The 14,535-nt window shown below is 38.9% G+C and overlaps 1 protein-coding gene across 2 annotated transcripts in view; it reads right to left on the bottom strand.

Moving 5' to 3' along the window:
• kif16ba (kinesin family member 16Ba) overlaps nt 1-14,535 on the bottom strand; it is a 180,748-nt gene that overhangs the window by 101,324 nt on the left and 64,889 nt on the right. The gene's annotated exons all lie outside the window — the stretch shown is intronic.

Here is a 14,535-nt window from a genome sequence, read left to right as displayed (position 1 = left end):
AAGTGATTGGAAGTAAAGGAGATGATAGAGACATGAGAGAAGCTATATTGCAATTAACGGCTGAATTAAGAAAAGTAAGAGAAGAACTTAGAGATACGAAGATGGCAAGACAGGACAAAATGGATAAGAAGCTTCAGAAGATGGAAAGAGCAATGGGGCATATGAATGATAGAGTGGAAAAAACAGAAAATGATTTGCTTGTCTGGAATTTGGAAAGAAACCGACTCTTGGAGAAAGTGGACATGTTGGAAAATTTTAGTAGACGTAATAATATTTAAATTGTTGGTCTTAAAGAAGGTATGGAGGGAGATAAACCAATAGAATTTTTTCAAAGATGGATCCCGGATGTTTTGCAAATGGAAGAGGAGGTTCGATCAATTGAAATTGAGCGGGGCACATAGAGCTTTAAGACCAAAACCAAAAGATGACCAATATCCACGATCGATTTTAATAAAATTCTTAAGATTTCAAGACGAGGAAAGGATTCTACAGGCAGCTGCTCGAGCTGCCAAAGATAGAAAAGGGTCATTGATAATTGGAGGGAACAAAGTTTTTTTCTATCCTGATATAAGTTACGAACTTTTGAAGAGAAGGAAGAAATTTAATCCAGTGAAAAAAACCCCATGGGAGCATGGTTATCAATTTACACTGCGTTATCCTGCAACTTTGAAGATTTTTTTGTCTGGTGGAGAAAAAAGATTTTTTGATGATTATCAGAAAGCAGAGCAGTTTGTGCGAGATTCTCTGAAAACTCACCAGACACAAGAACAAACCCAGGAGAGCGAGATAGATTGAAGATGAAGATTGGGTTAAAGAATGGACTTGATGGATTTTTGAAGCTGGATGAATGTATAAATATATTATTAATTATACGAGGGGGGTAAGAAAGGTTAAAACTGGAGGAATATTAGTTGGGAATAGTAATACTAATTTTGTCTATATATTATATATATATATAATGTTTTTTTGTTGCTGGGGAGCTGGAAGAAGCACTGATCGATTGCTACGCTAGTCATGTGTGCAAGCGTGGCTTTTGCCACGACCCGCAAAATGGAGGGGGGGTAATGTTGTGTATCCTTTCATTCACAACATTAGTGGGGGGGTATTTTGTTTTTTCTTTTTTTGTACTTTTTCTTTCTTCTTTTTTCTTTCTGCCTGGAAGGTTGGGAGGGAGACACATAGCAACATGGTGAAGTTTAAAGAGATTCCCCAAGGAACTATGAAAGTTGAGAAGATAAATAATGTTTTAGATTGGAGTAACTTTGTGAAGAATAATGACTAATTTATTGAATTTTTTGAGTTTTAATGTTAACGGGCTTAATGGACCAGTGAAAAGAAAAAGAATCTTAACACATATTAAAAAAATGAAGATAGATTTAGCTTTTTTACAGGAAATGCACCTAACGGAAACAGAACATCAGAAACTAAAGAGAGATTGGGTGGGTAGTGTTGTTGCGGCTTCATTTAATTCAAAAGCGAGGGGAGCAGCAATTTTGATCAATAAAACGTTACCAATGTAATACAAAATGTAATAATTGATTCTGCGGGGAGATATGTGATTATACATTGTCAACTTTTTTCTGAACTATGGACTTTTATGAACATTTATGCACCAAATGAAAATGATGCAAAATTCATACAAGAAGCTTTTCTGAATTTGGCGGATGCGCATGAAAAAATATTAATTGGAGGAGACTTTAATTTTTGCTTAGACCCAGTCTTAGATAGATCAACCAAGGCTGTTATAAAATCGAAGGTAGTAAATTTAACTTTATCATTGATGAAGGATTGAAATCTGATTGATATATGGAGAAGAATCAATCCTAAAGAAAGAGACTATTCGTTCTACTCCCATAGACATAAAATTTTCTCAAGGATAGATTTGTTTCTATTATCAATGCATATTCAACACAGAGTGAAAAATATGGAATATAAAGCAAGAATATTATCAGATCATTCCCCTTTATTAATGACAATAATAATGGCTGATAAGGAAGAAGTGGCTTATAGATGGAGATTTAATTCAACATTATTAAAACGTCAAGATTTTTGTGATTTTATGAAAAAGCAGATTCAATTTTTTTTGGATACAAATTTTCATTCAGTGGATGATAAATTTATATTATGGGATGCGATGAAAGCATATCTTAGGGGCCAGATAATAAGTTATATGTCTAAAATTAAGAAAGAATATATGGCAGAACTAGATCAATTGGAAAAAGAGATTACAAAAATAGAAAAAGAATCTCAAAGACATATGTCAGAAGAAAAACGAAAACAACTTGTCAATAAGAACGCAAACAACAGGAATTCTGCAGATGCTGGAAATTCAAGCAACACACATCAAAGTTGCTGGTGAACGCAGCAGGCCAGGCAGCGCCTCTTCCTATAGATGCTGCCTGGCCTGCTGCGTTCACCAGCAACTTTGATGTGTGTTGTCAATAAGAAGTTACAATATAATACGCTTCAGACATACAGAACGGAAAAAGCAATTATAAGAACTAAACAAAGGTATTATGAGTTAGGTGAGAGAGCATATAAAATTCTTGCCTGGCAGTTGAAAACAGAACAAGCTTCCAAAACAATAAATGCAATTAGAACAAGGGCAAATAAAATATCTTATAAACCTCTTGAAATAAATGAAACTTTTAAAAATTTCTATTCTGAATTATATCAATCAGAATCCCAAAATGATGTTAATGAGATAGAAAGGTTCTTATCACAAGTTTCTCTTCCAAAACTGAATTTGGAAGAACAGAAGGGATTAGATATGCCTTTTACATTAAAAGAAGTTGAAGAAGCTTCAGGATCACTCCAAAGTAATAAATCTCCAGTAGAAGATGGTTTTCCACCTGAATTTTATAAAAAAATTTAAAGATTTATTACTTCCTCTTTTTATGGAACTAATACGTCAAGCAGAAAAAATACATAAACTTCCAGAATCTTTTTCAACAGCAATTGTAATAGTATTGCCAAAAAAAGACAGAGATCCTATGAAACCAGCATCATATAGGCCTATTTCTTTATTGAATACGGATTATAAAATAATAGCAAAAATTTTATTGAATAGTTTATCTAAACATTTACCAAAATTAATACATATGGATCAAACAGGATTTATTAAAAATAGACAATTGGCAGATAATGTAACTCGGCTACTCAGTATAATTCATTTGACACAAAAAAGGGATGAGAAGAGTATAGTAGTAGCTTTGGATGCAGAAAAAGCATTTGATAGATTAGAATGGAATTTTTTATTTAAAGTACTAGAAAAATATGGGTTAGGGACATCTTTTATAAATTGGATTAAAACTTTAAATTCTAACCCTAAAGCTAAAGTGGTGACAAACTCTCAAATTTCAACACCATTCCAGTTAAAAAGGTCAACTAGACAAGGTTGTCCACTATCACCTGCTTTATTTGTATTGGCGATAGAGCCATTAGCAGAACTAATTAGAATTGATCCAGATATTACAGGTTTTAGAGTTAATCAGGAGGAATATAAAATTAATCTTTTTGCCGATGATGTTTTGATCTATTTAACAAATCCACAATATTCGTTACATAAATTATCTTCTAGATTGGATGAATATGGGAAGGTATCAGGTTACAAAATAAATTGGGATAAAAGTGAAATTTTACCTCTTACTAAAGGAGACTATAGTCAATGTCGATTAGTAACCCAATTTAGATGGCCGGTAAATGGTATAAAATATTTAGGTATAAGACTTGATAATGATCTAAAGAATTTATATAAATTTAATTATTTACCACTATTGAAAAAAATTCAAGAAGATCTTGACAAATGGATGATATTACCAATAACGTTAGTAGGTAGAGTCAATGTTGTAAAAATGAATATATTTCCTAGATTACAGTATCTGTTTCAAACATTACCAATACAATTGCCACAGAAATTTTTTCAAGAGTTAAATAAATGTGTGAGAAAATTTCTTTGGAAAGGTAAAATGTCAAGAATATCATTGGAAAAATTGACATGTAAATTTGGGTCAGGAGGGTTACAACTTCCAAACTTTAAAAACTATTATAAAGCAAATCAACTTAGATTTATTGCATCTTTCTTCGATGATTGAAAACCAGCATGGATTAAAATAGAACTAGACAAGATAGGAGAAAATAGACCTGAAGATTTTATATATAAATGGGAATCTAAATTGATACGGGAAAAGAAAGAATCTCCTATATTAACACATTTGATTGATCTATGGAATAAGATAAATGTTGATAATGAAACACAGAAATCTCTATTAGCAAGGAGACCTTTGTTCCAAAACAGATTTATTCCTTTTACAATGGACAATCAACTTTTATATAATTGGTACCAAAAAGGGATTAAATTTATAGGAGATTGTTTTGAACGAGGTATATTGATGTCATTTGAACAATTAAAGTATAAATATAAAATATCTAATAATACTTTCTTTTGTTACTTTCAATTAAGGGCTTACTTAAAAGGTAAGCTGGGTCAAACAATATTTTTGCCAAAACCTAATGAAATTGAAATTTTAATTCAAAAAGGGAAAATTAAAAAATTTATTTCTTGTATGTATAATTTGATTTAAGAACAGACAATTAAACAAGGAACCCATAAGTCAAAGCAAAAATGGGAAACAGATCTGAATATTATTATTGATGAAACAAATTGGTCAAGACTTTGTCTTGACAGTATGACAAATACAATAAATGTTCGACTTAGATTAGTACAATATAATTTTTTACATCAATTATATATTACACCGCAAAAAATAAATAGATTAAATTCAAATTTATCTGATAAATGTTTTCGGTGTAATCAAGAAATTGGTACTTTTTTACATTCTACTTGGTCTTGTTTTAAAATTCAACCCTTTTGGATAAATTTAAGAATCTTATTGGAACAAATTACTGCAATTCAACTTCCACATAACCCTGTATTATTTTTATTAGGTGATATTGAAGGGATAAAACCGAAACTTAAATTGAATAAATATCAGAAAGAATTTATAAAAATTGCATTGGCAGTAGCTAAGAAGACTATAGCAGTTACTTGGAAATCTGATTCGTATTTAAGTGTGGATCGTTGGAATAATGAAATGGCTAGTTCTATTCCACTTGAAAAAATTACTTATAATTTAAGAGATAAATATGTAACATTTTTGAATATTTGGCACCCTTATTTACAAAAGATAGGATGGCATATTTAAGTGCTCCGATAAAGACTTTGGTCACTTGGGGAAAGTAACGAATAATTATACCAAATTCATTTTGAATCCCATGGAGCATGTGGAAACCTTCCAATAACCAGGCGGTTCTTTTCTTTTTTTTCTTTTTTTTTCTTTTTCTTTCTTTTTAGGTAGGACTATATATGGGGGGGAGGGTTAAGGGGAGGGGGGAGGGTAGAGTCCTTTCTTTTTTCATGTATTCTTTTTGAAAATTCAATAAAAATTATATTACAAAAAAAAATGTGTTGGAAGTTAACTGACAAATGATATAGGAATTGGACTGAAAATTGAATTTGAGGCACAGTATCAGCCATAACGTTACTAAATGGTCAATGTAGCCCAATTCTGTTTTTTTTCTTATTGTTATTAGTGCAACAGCAGAGATGCTTCAGATAAAATATGAAGATGACTTCGTACACCATCATTAAAAAAGTGGCCTAAACATCAAGAAAAATGCTAGCAAAATTTCAGCAAGTACAGTTTGATCAGTTCAATGAATATTCATGTTCAGTATTTAATATTTAAGTAATATTTGAGCAAATATACACACACTCTCACACACACAGTGCCTATACGAAGTACTCATTCCCCTTGGAAGTTTTCATGTTTTACTGTTTTACAACATTGAATTACAGTAGATCTAATTCTCTTTTTTTTGACACTGATCAACAGAAAAGGACTCTTTCATGTCAAAGTGAAAACAGATTTCTCTACATATTGTAGGTTAATTAAGCATTCCTATTTATTCATTCATTGAGAGTTATATACATAAATACTTGAATTGCAAACACCAAGACACTACCAAGTGATATGTGTGCGTCTCACCCAAAGTTAAACTCACATTTCAGACTCCCCTGTCTTCCTCTGAATTGGTTTGATATTTTGAAGTTACAAAGCTTAACTTTTGAAGTGGCAATGAAGTATTTCTAAAATGACCTATTGAAGCACAATGAGACATTCAAGCTAAAAAAAAGTGAGGAAACAGCGAGTAAAAAACAGCCCAGCATGCACAGAGACTGTTGAGTTAAAAATAAAAGTCAGAAAACGGAAGAATTCACAGGTTCATAAGGAATGAGTACCAGGTGATAAAGTAGTTTTTTTTTTAAAAAGTGCTATACTGGCTGGCTACATCGCAAAGATTGGTGTGTTTGATACCACTAGAGATAACTGAGCAAATTGAACGGCATGTTGAAGCAAATGAAATTGCCAAGAGAAATGAGCACCAATATTGTTGACTGCATTGGATATAAAGGGATGCAGTTTGCTTTGAAGTTTAACTGCTCCAACCAAACAAACTGAAATGAGCTTTGTTGATATTATGAAAGTAATGCAGAACATTTAGAACCAAAACCATTATTAATTGCAGAATGCTTTATTAATAAGCGGAATCAAAAGGAAAGGGGAGTCAATTTCAGTGGACAAGGCTGAATTAAAGAGATGGTCTGAACACTGACAGTTCGGTAATGGACTTGATGGACTGAGAGATTGCTTAATTTGTGGAATCTTACAAGCAAGCATTCAAAAACTGCTCCTAACTGAAGCATAGCACAGATTTAAAAAGCAGTTGAAATGACTGTTTGAAAGGAAACTGCAGCCTGAGATGCAAATTATTGTGGTCAGGAATGAAAGTAAGCATGAACAAAATTGCAACGCCTAAACAGAAACTGGCCTGGCCAAACAAATTGTGTTATTGTTGCAGGGGCTCAAAACACTGGATCAGTGCAGATTTAAAGGCGAAATTTGCAGAAAATGCAACAAAGTAGGACACATACAGATTATGTCAGATGAACAAATACAAATGGACTGCACAGGAAGGAGGAAAAGATAAAAATTTTAAGTTGCAGTTTCAAAAAGAGCACAAATCCGCATGCTGTTGATGAAAAATCTGATAATGATAAGAGTGAGACAGGATTGACTAGCCTTGAGATTTACAATGTGTATACTAGCAACAGACAAACAATATGGCTTACTCCAGAAGTGAATGGCAAATTAATTCATACGGAATTGGACACTGGTTCGGCTGTTTCAGTCATTCCACAAAATGAAATGAACTGTTTTTGAACTGAAGCGTGCAGATATCCAATTAAGAACTATTACTGAAGAAGGTTCATTCCTGTGTGAAATACAACAACAAACCACATTGAGCTTGTATGTGATAAAACAGGAGGACCAGCATTGTAGGGCCGTAATTGGCTAAGAATACTACAACTTGATAAGAGATCCATCCACCATTTGCATGACACATCCCCTGCAACAGAGTAAACTGAAAGCAAATTAAGAAAGGCAATGGATGATGCCACAACTGCATCCATGCTGCAAACCATGAACTGTTGCCCAACAGAAGACAAACTGGTATTGGTGCCAACCTCTGTGCCTCTGGTTGGAAAGCATATTGGACCAAGGAAGGACCATGCTGCTCAGAGGAATCACGAACACAATAAAAGCAGTATTTGTAGACAACATACCTGAGAAAGCTTCTGATATGTTAATCAGGCAGTTACTTGCAAAATGTGGCTTGATTTTAAGCTGAAAGACCATTCAAGGAGCTTCAGGAAAGTTTCAAGCTTTCAGCTTATGTGAGTATAAAGAACCAGAATCCACTCTGTGTGTACTAAGGTTATTGCATGAACTTCAAGTGGGAAATAAAAATCTGCTTCTAAAAGTAGATTGAAAGACAAAAGCTCAGCTGGATGAATAGAAGATCAAAAAGAAAGAAGTAAATGGAGATATGAAAACAGAGATTCATCCAATGATGTTGTGGATGTGGGAACCAAGAGGAGAGGTCAGTTCATAAAGGGAGCATTAGAAGGATTAACAAGAGAATACTCCAGAGAACTAAATGCACTTTCCCAAGATCAAGATGCAACCCCAAAAAAATGAAAAAGGAAGAAGTGTCCAGAGTTGTCAGAACCACTTCTCAGTCTCAGAATCAACTCCTGCAATCAGCATGGATGAGACCTTAGAACCTCAGATTGTTTTCACAGCCACGTATCACCTGCCAAGCAGACTGAACTGCCTGCAGGAAAGATGCTATGCTACAAGAGTAAGAAAGCCTCCACAGCAATTAAATCTTAAGGCCTAGATGGGACAATTTAAGAAATAACTGTGTTGTGGATGTCTGTATATATTACTGTATTATATAGTATACGTGTATTCTGCTGTGGGGATGGGTGAGTCCTCGGCTGGATGTCCTGCTCATTTAAGGAAGGTTACTCATCTTCCAAAGCCTCTCCTTTCCAGGTGTACCGATTGCCACAGGACCACTGTTTGGCTTGGCATGCAGGAGGTCACGAGCATATGGCCTCTCCTAAAGTACTGTATCCATAGCAACCCCTTCATGTGGCGTCCCTTTTCTTATTGAGTTTGCCCTGTCATGGCACAACTGAGTATCCTGCGGTATAACTAGGAGGGCAGGCAGGGCTCATTAACCTTGGTTGGCAGCCAGCCGAGGAGGGGAACAACTCCAATTCCAAACCCGGGTAGTTGGACTTGTTAGCCTTGCCCAGCAGTCTGTCTAGAAGGATTGCGGCCGCCACAGTCGTTGCAACATCCACCGGCCTAAAGAGTGGACTGATTCCACATGGACCAATCCTTACTATAAACTTGTGCAACGCAGGTGGGAAGAAAAGTCCTGCAGCAATGGAGAAATTTTTCCTTCCTGAGCTTCGCAGCAAAGAACTAGCCATCATATCATGTCATATAGTTGTGATGCATTCTCTATTGAGTTGGAGTTTATAGCAAAACAGGGAGGAGTATTGTGTATTTAATATTTAAGTAACATTTCAGTAATCTTGCATATATATTGGTTGATTAAGCATTCTTGTTTAAATAATTCATTACAAGTTATATGTATAAATATGTGAATTGCATATGTCATGACGCTACCACTTGATTCATGCGTGTTTTGCTTGAAGTAAACCCGAAGTTAGACTCACATCTTGGACACCCCTTGTCTTCCTTTGAATGAGTTCAATGCTTTTGTGTTACAAAACACAACAATTCACCTGGTATCATTCTGTAATCTACAGGATACGTATAGCCATAATTACTCACCTCTGCCATAACAGTGTCAACAGTCCTCTTGTCTTTACCTACCACTTTATCATCCTCCACAATTCCAAAGAGATCCTACACTAAACACAACTTCATCTCCCCATTCTGCAAGGTTCGTTCCCTCTGCAATTCCCTTGTCCATTCATCCCTCCCCACCATTCTCCCTCCTGGCACTTACCCCTGCAAGTGGCCTAACTACCATACACCTCCACCCTTACCCACATTCAGGGCCCCAAAGTCCTTCCAAGTGAGTCAACACTTCATCTGTGAATCAGCTAGGATCATTTATTAATTAGATTTAGATTAGATTCAACTTTATTGTCATTGGGCCAAGTACTGATACAAAGTCAATGAAATGCAGTTTGCATCTGACCAGAAATGCAAAGAATAGTCTTATTTAAAGCAGCTCCCCGCCCCCATTTTGGCCACTCTGACCACATATCTGTCATGCTAACACCAGCATATAAACCACTGCTTAAACGTGTGAGAGCAGAGAAAAGAGAGATAAGGGTCTGGCCAAAAGGAGCAGCCTCAGCACTATAAGACTGTTTTTTGCACACAGACTGGGACATATTCAAAACAGCAGCCTCCTATGATGACCATACAGACATTGAGGAGTATGCGGAGGCAATAATGAGCTACATAGCCAAATGCACGGAGGATGTCACTGTGATGAAAACCTTCACCGCACATGGTTATAAAAAGCCATGGATGACAACAGAGGTGCGTTCACTACTGAAGGCCCGTGACACTGCCTACAGATCGGGGGACAGGAGTGCGCTTCGCTCAGCCAGGTCTGCACTTTCACTAGGGATCAGGAAAGCAAAAAGGGCCTACGCAGGCAAAATACATGGACACTTCTGTGACACAGGTGACACCAGATGGATGTGGCAGGGAATTAAAGCTCTGACAAACTACAAGATCAGGCAGAAAACTAATGACAGCGACGCCTCTCTACCAGACAGGCTTAACAATTTCCTTGTCCGCTTCGAAGCATCAAACACTACAGCAAGGGGGAGAGCCAGTCCCTTTTTACCATCTGACCAGCCGGCTCCAATCATTGATCCAGAGCAAACACGGAGGACCCTTGCCAGGGTCAACCCACGAAAAGCGGGAGGTCCCGACAACATCCCTGGATGTGTGCTCAAGGACTGTGCTGATGTATTAGCAGATGTCCTGATAGACATTTTCAACATTTCCCTTAGTCAAGCTTTTGTCCCCAGATGCTTCAAAACCTCCACAATCATCCCTGTAGTAAAGAAATCAGTTGTAGCCTCTCTGAATGATTACCCTCCCATTGCCCTGACCCCCATAGTGATGAAATGTTTTGAACGGCTTGTCAAGCCTCATATCACAGCCAACCTCCCCTCATTGCTGGATCCTCTACAGTTTGCTTATCGTCCAAATCGCTCTACGGAGGACGCAATATCCACCACACTGCACACAGTTCTCTCTCACTGGGACAACAAAGACACTTGTGCCAGAATCCTGTACATTGATTTCAGTTCAGCGTTCAATACCACCATCCCGCAGAGACTAGTGGAGAAACTGTCGCTGCTTGGCCTTAGCACTGCTATGTGTTGCTGGATTCTGGATTTCTTGACAGAGACCACAGTCAGTCCATGTTGGCAGAAACATCTCTGACTCCATCACAATGAGCACTGGATCCCCACAAGGCTGTGTGCTTAGCCCATTGCTGTTTACACTGCTAACACATGACTGAGCAGCCAGATTCAAGGAGAACCTGATCATTAAATTTGCTGATGATACCACAGTGGTGGGGTTCATCAGCAAAAATGATGAAACTATGTACAGGGAGGAGGTCAAACACCTAGAGAGCTGGTGCAGTGACAACAACTCGATGCTTAATGTCACCAAAACCAAGGAGATGATCGTCGGTTTCAGACTGTCTCAGCCTGAGCACACACCCCTCAGCATTAGCGGCTCCACAGTGGAGAGAGTGGAAAACATCAAGTTCCTTGGGGTGCAGATCTCGGACAATCTCACTTGGTCCAGGAACACCACTTTGATTGTGAAACGGGCCCAGCAGAGATTGCACTTTCTGAGGAAGCTTAAACAAGCATCACTCCCCACTAACATCTTAACTACATTCTACAGAGGCGTGGTTGAGAGTGTGCTGACCTTTTGCATCACAACCTGGTACTCCAGCTGCACTGCTGTCGACAAAAAAGCCTTGCAGAGGGTGGTTAGGGGAGCAAAGAAGGTTATTGGGGTCTCCCTACCTTCTGTCCAAGACCTCTTTCAGAGTCGATGCCTCCAGAAGACACGGTACATCATTAAAGACCCCTCACACCCTCTCCATGAACTGTTTGTTCTTCTGCCATCAGGCAAACGTTACAGGAGCATCAAAACTAAAACCACAAGGCTACTAAACAGCTTCCTCCCACAAGCAGTCAGACTGCTAAATAGCTGCTCCACCTGACTCTGCTTTGGACACTTTTAACTTGCACTGGACACTTACAACTGATTTTAACTGACATGTGGTTGTTGTGTTTTACTATTTATTGTTATGTTTATTATTTAGTGTTGTGTTTGTTATGTTATGATTGCACTGCCCCTGAGAAACACTGTTTCATTCTGCCCTGCAGAGCTGATCTATGGTTAGAATGACAATAAAGTTTTTTGAATCTTGAATTTTGAATCCTGACATAGGTGTTTGTATTGTCCAGGTGCTCCAAAGCCGTGTGAAGAGCCATTCTTGCTCTGCTACTGGAATTCAGCACTTGGGTTCAAATTTGGACCTGATCTATGATAAGGACTGATCTATGAATGGTCCTAGTGAGTAGATCATTGGCAGAACACTTGATTACACTGCTAATGACAGTTAATATTGTCTCCTTGGGCAAGAGATATATTCAGAAGGACAGAGGGAGAAAAAGGAGAGTGAGAGAAAGAATGTGTGCATAAAAATAAGTAACAGATGGGGTACGAGGGGGAGGTGGGGCTTAGCGGAAGTTAGAGAAGCCGATGTTCATGCCATCAGGTTGGAGGCTACCCAGACGTGATACAAGGTGTTGTTCCTCCAACCTGAGTATGGCTTCATCTTTACAGTAGAGGAGGCCGTAGATAGACATGTCAGAATGGGAATGGGATGTGGAATTAAAATGTGTGGCCACTGGGAGATCCTGCTTTCTCTGGCGGACAAAGCGTAGATGTTCAGCAAAGCGGTCTCCCAGTCTGCGTCGGGTCTCGCCAATATATAAAAGGCCACATCGGGAGCACTGGACACAGTATATCACCCCAGTCGACTCACAGGTGAAGTGTTGCCTCACCTGGAAGGACTGTCTGGGGCCCTGAATGGTGGTAAGGGAGGAAGTGTAAGGGCATGTGTAGCACTTGTTCCACTTACACGGATATGTGCCAGGAGGGAGATCAGTGGGGAGGGATGGGGGAGACGAACTGACAAGGGAGTTGCGTAGGGAGCGATCCCTGCGGAATGCAGGGGGGGGGAGGGAAAGACGTGCTCAGTGGTGGGATCCCGTTGGAGGTGGCGGAAGTTACGGAGAATAATATGTTGGACCCGGAGGCTGGTGGGGTGGTAGGTGAGGACCAGGGGAACCCTATTCCTAGTGGGGTGGCGGGAGGATGGAGTGAGAGCAGATGTGCGTGAAATGGGGGAGATGCGTTTAAGAGCAGAGTTGATAGTGGAGGAAGGGAAGCCCCTTTCTTTAAAAAAGGAAGACATCTCCCTGGTGCTAGAATGAAAAGCCTCATCCTGAGAGCAGATGCGGCGGAGACGGAGGAATTGCGAGAAGGGGATGGTGTTTTTGCAAGAGACAGGGTGAGAAGAGGAATAGTCCAGATAGCTGTGAGAGTCAGTAGGCTTATAGTAGACATCAGTGGATATGCTGTCTCCAGAGACAGAGACAGAAAGATCTAGAAAGGGGAGGGAGGTGTCGGAAATGGACCAGGTAAACTTGAGGGCAGGGTGAAAGTTGGAGGCAAAGTTAATAAAGTCAACGAGTTCTGCATGCGTGCAGGAAGCAGCGCCAATGCAGTCGTCGATGTAGCGAAGGAAAAGTGGGGGACAGATACCAGAATAGGCACGGAACATAGATTGTTCCACAAACCCAACAAAAAGGCAGGCATAGCTAGGACCTATACGGGTGCCCATAGCTACACCTTTAGTTTGGAGGAAGTGGGAGGAGCCAAAGGAGAAATTATTAAGAGTAAGGACTAATTCCGCTAGACGGAGCAGAGTGGTGGTAGAGGGGAATTGATTAGGTCTGGAATCCAAAAAGAAGCGTAGAGCTTTGAGACCTTCCTGATGGGGGATGGAAGTATATAAGGACTGGACATCCATGGGGAAAATAAAGCGGTGGGGGCCAGGGAACTTAAAATCATCGAAAAGTTTAAGAGCGTGAGAAGTGTCACGAACATAGGTCGGAAGGGATTGAACAAGGGGTGATAAAACCGTGTCGAGGTATGCAGAAACGAGTTCGGTGGGGCAGGAGCAAGCTGAGACAATAGGTCGGCCAGGACAGGCAGGTTTGTGGATCTTGGGTAGGAGGTAGAAACGGGAAGTGCGGGGTGTGGGAACTATAAGGTTGGTAGCAGTGGATGGGAGATCCCCTGAGCGGATAAAGTCGGTGATGGTGTGGGAGACAATGGCCCGGTGCTCCTTAGTGAGGTCACGATCGAGGGGTAAATAAGAGGAGGCATCCGTGAGTTGTCGCTGTGCCTCGGCTAGGTAGAGGTCAGTACGCCAGACTACAACAGCACCCCCCTTATCGGCGGGTTTAATAATAAGGTTAGGATTAGTGCGGAGGGAGTGGAGAGCAGAGCGTTCCCAAGGAGTGAGGTTGGAATGGGGACAAGGTGCGGTGAAGTCGAGACGGTTGATGTCCCATAACAAAAATCTTACTTTTTACACATTGGAGAACATGGAGAATAACACTTTCTAAATAAGTTGCATTTGTCTTTGTACAAACATCTCTAAATACCGCATGTTCTACAACCACAGAAAAGCATGTTTTATTAATATCAAATTTGCATGCCTTACTATGTTCAGTGCTTTTGGCAGCTTCTTGAAATCAGATGGAATGAATAAAATTAGTTGAGATTGGCTTGTGTTGGTGCGGATCTCAGGAATTTCATATCAAATTAATCTCATATCAAATTAATTTATTTTTCTTTGACTCAACAGAAATTCATTGGTTTCCAATTCCAGTACAGTAATTAATATGAACATTTCATAGGAGGCAGTATCCATAATGAGAAACAAATTGAAGGTGAGAAT

The sequence above is a fragment of the Mobula hypostoma genome, chromosome 8 (assembly GCF_963921235.1).
Source record: "Mobula hypostoma chromosome 8, sMobHyp1.1, whole genome shotgun sequence".
NCBI classification, from domain to species: Eukaryota; Metazoa; Chordata; class Chondrichthyes; order Myliobatiformes; family Myliobatidae; genus Mobula; species Mobula hypostoma.
The sequence above is the reverse complement of the archived record's forward strand: the minus strand, read 5'-3'. Positions and strand labels throughout refer to the sequence as shown.